General features: G+C 41.0%; 1 long non-coding RNA gene across 1 annotated transcript; it reads left to right on the top strand.

Moving 5' to 3' along the window:
- Positions 1-1,069: 1,069 nt before the first annotated feature.
- LOC148655515 (uncharacterized) lies at positions 1,070-5,734 on the top strand. Its single transcript, XR_015940695.1, has 3 exons — positions 1,070-1,362; positions 3,280-3,501; positions 4,904-5,734. It is a non-coding gene; the product is annotated as an uncharacterized LOC148655515 (long non-coding RNA).
- Positions 5,735-6,000: the final 266 nt, after the last annotated feature.

Here is a 6,000-nt window from a genome sequence, read left to right as displayed (position 1 = left end):
GCCTGAGGCTACGCGGGCACATGAGACACACCAAAAAGCTGTTAACAAGAAGCCCTAATCCAGAGCAGACTGAAGCCCCCACCCCTTGCACACCAGGGGCAGAGTGGTCATTAACGACGGGGTGAAATGGAGGACTGAGGAAGGTGGAGAGACGAAACAACGAAGTAAGGCTGGATGGGGCTGGACAATTGAACGGAAAAGAAGAGAAAGAGGGGAGTGAGAGGGAGGGGGTTGAGAGAGTGGCGATTGGGGAAAAGGAGAGCGGAGGGGCAGCAGCCGTCGGGAAAAATGGGAGAAAGGAGCAGACTGCATGGCAGGGCCTTAGAGCTGGTGGTTTTCCGGTGAGACTTTGAGGTGGAAGAGCTGCTTGTGGGAGAAAGGGGGAGAAAGCGAATCGTGACCATGAGGAGATGATGAGACACAGGAGTAACAGACTTCTCTCTACCCGTTACACTGGTAACCCCTACTTTACTCCATGGGCGAGGCAGAACTGACAGTTAAAAATAGTAAATTAGACCAAAACATCGTGAGTACAACTAGCAAACTGAAGCATCTCAACATCAGTGTGCATGTATCGATACCTCTTCATTCCCGATGATAACCTGACCTTCCCGACTGTGCTGAGATCCGCTGCCTTCGCCCGAGTTGCGATGTCGTCACGACCCCGAGCCGAAGCCGCGCGCAGCCTTCACGGAGCTGCTCGGCAACGAACTGCCGTGTGTTTGCCGTCACCGACCACTGGCAATGCAGGCTACATGGGCACTTCTAAAAGCATTGAAGATGCATCGTAATTGTTTCCTTTGTTTAAGTTTTCTTTTGCTGGTAAATTTAAGACAAAATTTAATTTCACGGAATACCTAATGGTAACTGCCACCCCCATGCCACCCCGTCTCTCTCCTGCCTTAACTCCTTTACCTTCTAGTCGTTAACGTATATAAGTGCGTAACTTCTCAAACATTTTCATTAAATAATGCAATTAGCTGAAAAGTGTGTGTGCGATTGAGTGGGAATCAATTAGTTAATTTAAAAACAGGCAGGAGCCCCAGCGTCTCATCGGGCCACGCCTTCTTCCGGCTTCTGTAGGGCTCGCGGGAGCAGGAAGTCATGTGATCCTGTAGCGATCACATGACTTCCCCTGGAAAGAATACGTCACTCATGGGGACAACTGCGGTACGACTCCAACGTACTGATTAAATCGGTTATCGGGGAAAATATCATTGTTTTGTTTAAATGGTGTTGACAGAGAAAGTTTGCTTACATATTAAGCAAAAACGTTTAGCTGGATAAGGATATGATCCCTGAAATGTATAAAGCCATATATCAAATACAGGCTACTGCTGTGAATTACCAAAATGGAAATGGGTAAGAAAATCTAAATATAGACGCATACTAATCTAAACAAACGTGCTGCTTTGAAAAACCGTTTACTTTTCTGGCAAAGGTAAATATCCTGGCTAACCAGAGAGGCTTAAATATGTTTGCTTTCACTTCGCGTCTAACAGTTAACAGAAATCAAATTTCAATCATTAAGATTGTGCTGACACAAAATCCTCTTTATTAGGCTTTCTGCTGCTTGCATGTGGTTGATACTGAAAAATAAACAGAGGAACTTAGAAATTAAAACAGTGGCTTGAGTGAAAATATATCGTGTTCGTGTATTTTGGAGCTGTTTGTTTTGTGTGCCGGCCACATGTGGTTAGTATTCCGTGACAGCTCCCGATCTGACCTCAAAAGAGAGAGATGTTTGTGCATTTAATAAGGTTGTTGCGCCTTTTTTTCCCCCTGCAGTCGGGGGTGGCGTGTGAGGTCTTGGAAGATAGCGAATTTCTTGAAATCCGAGATGGGACGTTTTAAATATTCTTTCCCAAGGCACTTAACACACCTACTGGGCTTTTCAAAACACCGGCGTGTCGTCGAGCTTCAGTTATAATACTGCGCGGTTGCTTAGCATATTTTAAGCAAGATTATGCAACGTGCAAAGGGACTTAGTTGAAGGGCAGCCAGGGTGTCCTCTTGACTGCGGAGAATGAAAGCAGCAGCTGCAAGCGCAGAGCTACAGAGGCCGTCTAGCCAGCTTCAAAGGACGCGCACACTTCCGAAGCAGACGAGCAGAAAACAATCGGACCGCTGGAGACAGAATTAATACTGTTTATCCTTAGCAGGAGAGAGACGCTGCCTGCCTTCGGCTAAGGAAGCAGGAACCCCAGGCATCGTCCAGATAGAAGTGATCGCTGTTCATTGAAATTGATACTTTATCACCTGCTGAGAAAAGGAATGAATGCTGATCTCAATCGACTGTACGAAGAGATATATGATGGAGCTTCCAGGGCGATATTTTAAGATAGCAGTAAACCATTAGCTGTACTGTAATCTCATATTACACAAAAGGCATTGTTTTAGTGGTCTGAACGCTTGTTTCATCTTCTCCTACCACATCAGACTGTTCCCCTAATGCTTAAGGGCCGCGGCGGTTTTCTTTTCCAAGCTATAATTTCTCTCCTATACGTGTTGTCCCATTGTAATTAAAAAATGCCATTGGTTTGCAAGTGAAAGCAGCTAAATTAAACTTCACTCGCAAGCACAGACGTGTACGGTTTTGTTTCTTAAGGATGTAAAACGTTGCTTTGCAAATAAATTTGTTCAGTTGCTTTGTGACGTGTGGTGTGGACGTCTCACGCTACAGTAAAATGAAACAGTATGTAAAGTACCGCTGGTATTCCATGAAATGCAGTTTGGTACCCCCTTGCTAAACAAGACTAACATACATTAACATACTTTTAATGCAAGTTTTGTGCTAAGAAGAATGATGTGATTTATAGTTTCATTATAAATTAAATCAGACATGTGTATTTAACAGAAACTCAGTGATCCCCATGTGCAAAAGTAAGTCAACCTTTTTATTCAATAAGCAGCAGCCTATCCTTTAGCCACTATGGCAGCAACCAAATATTTCCTACAGTTACTAATCAGTCTCTCGCATCAGCTTAGAGGAATTTTTGCCTTTTCTTCCTTACAAAACCGCTTCAGCTGCTCCGAATGTGTTGGCTGTCTCGCATGAACAGCCCACTTCAGGTCTTGTCAAATCATTTCTTGTGGGTTTAGGAAAACACCACATTTCTTCCTCTTAATCCAGTCTTTGTTAGATTTGCTGGAATTTCTAGGGTTGTTGTCATGTTAGAGGACCCATTTTCAGCTCAACTTCAATTCGCAGACGGGGCCTGGTGCTACCCTACAGAATTCTTTGGTATGACTCTGAATTCATGGTTTCCTCAATGACAGGAAGCTGGCCAGGTCCATGGGAAAAGCAGAAAAGCAGCCTCAAACGATGACACTCCCAACAGCATGCCTGACATTGGGGATGAGGTTTTTTATGGGGTACTGTAGGTTTTCGCCAAACGTGACATTGTGATGTCCAACAAGATCAGTTTTAGACTCATCTGTCCAGAGAACGTTCTTCCAGAAATCTACAGGATCGTCCAGATGGTCTTTTGCAAACTGAAGGTGAGGACCAATGTTTGTTTTCTGAGAGTAAAGGTGTCCTGCTGGATACCCTCTCCTGGGGTTTTTTTGAGCATCCAGGATGTGTTTCCTTGTTGCTCATTTTGAAGGACTAATTCTTTTTTACCTATTTCTTCATGTAATACACGCATCAGTAGATACTGTAGCTACCTTACTGTCCGCTGCTGGGGAAATTTGTCTTTGGCTTCTCCCATAGAAGTACAGTAAAACATAAAAGTCAGATAACATCCCAGCGACAGTATGTGACATGAATAAATGGATAAATAAATTGGCAGTGGATGGGAGTACTTTTACATACAATACATTCATCGAGCAGTTTTATTGCAGAGTGGACAAAGGAGTGTTGATGGGTGTGTGGAGTCTGTATTATGATATAAATTGCAGACCAGGGCTGCTGTTTCCCAGTTATTTTTCCTGCCATTTTCACTTTTCTAGACAGTTTGGTTTTGCTTTTCAACCCCAGCTTTCCACACCAAACTGTCATGTTTGCGTTGTTTGCTTTAAACAATAAATAGATTTTGTGGATATAAACCCTTTTGTTTAGAAAAGTAAGGGCTAGTTTTGATTAAATAAACATTTCAGCGTAAGGCATAACATTTAAAGGGGTTCAAAAACTTTCAAGCAGGGCTGTTTGTAATACATACAGTATATATACAGTATTTAAAATGCAAAAAACATATCAGCAACATTCAATGAGTTTTTACCCTTTGAGCAAATATTTGCTGTCTTAATAAAGTACAAAGATACTTAACAAAACAAACCAAATACAGAATACTGTATTTTCCAAATCAAAGTTAATCAAGTCCTGTATGTGATGCTGGGGTGTCTTGTAACATTAACATTATACTTTTGGATCAAGTTCAGCATTGTGTCGTGGGGTCGTTGTTGTAACCTGCTTGAAAATTTGCTTAGGTTTAAGCCAGCTTGCTCACATTTAAGAGCCAAAAATATTTAATTCCCTAAAGCACCCCCACAGTAGATCCAGTTTTTAGCTTTTTACCTTCTGATGTGGTTTCAGAGAAAATTAGGAATCCTTAAGTAAATCTTCCATTTAGATCACAGCTCTCTGGGGCTTCCCAGTCACAATCAGTCACTTATTTAGCTTTGAGCCAGACCTGTCTAGCTCTGCAAACTGTTTTTGTTCTTTGTTCACAGCTAAATGTGGAGTCATATCTTACACTCAGGGCTTGGGCTTTTGGAGATTTGATTAATGCTCCTAGATAATGTGATGTATTAGGTGTTGCTTCTCTCATCGCTAAGCACTAATAATCAAGGTGTGCTTTCATCACTGGACACCTTCAGAGTAGTACCTAATAATCAGGCAGCTTCTCCAGGTTTACAACTGCCTGACGCTTAGATTTGTTTCTTTTGTCTTTAATCTCAGGTGTCCCCACAGCCAGGACTGGGAGATTTGAAGAAAATCTTCCAAGTAGGGATGAGAGGCTCGTGTTGGGGGAAAAAAAAAAACACAGACCAATTATTGACCTTGTCAGTAAATGTCTGGACTTGATTACACACTTCAGAAATGGAAATGACTCCACCAAAAAACATGTTTAATGCAGAAATATGTTCCAGACAATAAATCAGGATCTGCTTAAAGCATGTCTGTGTTTGAAATATGGAACAATGCTGGTTAATGTATACTCTTTTATATTTAAATGAAATTAATGCATATTGTCTTTCATTACAGCAGACTAACTTCATGCTTTTGAAGTGACAGATGAATCGGAAGAAAAGTATTGCTGGCCTGCCTGACTTTTTTATTCTTTTTAAAGATGTGTTAGAAGCCAAAATATGCAGTGGTGGATTGGGAAACACAGTCTCTGCTAATGTTTCTTAAATGTCTTAAGGCCTTTGTCTCACTCAGCAATCAATAAAAATGACATCAAAGGAAGCAATTTTCATTAAAGAAAAAGTGTTTTATTTAGTAAAAGAAAACTGTAAAATTAAAAAAAATATATATTTTAGCCATTGAAACCAAAAGACAAAAAGACAAATATTTGATCAATTATAATTTTGAATTTTATCCCATGTAGCTATTGTAACTCTTGGCCAGTTATGTTTTCAACATGTACTTTGTTAAAAAAGAAAGAAAAGGCGCTTTGAACTATGGCCACACATACTGTAGTTTGGGTATGTACTGTACATATAAAATATATGTAAGGTGAATAAAAGGATTTGCACTACTGACCAAGTGCACCAGAGGAAAAAAGGACACACTGACTGCAATATTTTGTCCCCTTCATTTCCTTACCATTTAGTCTGTGCTGCTCTGAGAGCTCTAAAACTGTAGATTCCAATGAATAAAATACCTATCTAGTTAGAGTAAACATACTGCAACAACAGAGCAGGAACATCTGGGGCCCTTCAGCCTCTCCATGACAGGACAATGTGAACTTAAAAAAATCCAGCTTTTTTTTAAATCTACCAGATGTTCAAGTAGAATTTGCAGCCATGAGAAGTTTAACCAGCGCAATCACC

This window comes from Lepisosteus platostomus, chromosome 8, assembly GCF_059453375.1.
Source record: "Lepisosteus platostomus isolate fLepPlt1 chromosome 8, fLepPlt1.hap1, whole genome shotgun sequence".
Taxonomy (NCBI): Eukaryota; Metazoa; Chordata; class Actinopteri; order Semionotiformes; family Lepisosteidae; genus Lepisosteus; species Lepisosteus platostomus.
Note: the sequence above shows the minus strand (reverse complement) of the source record. Positions and strands in the feature narration are given on the sequence as shown.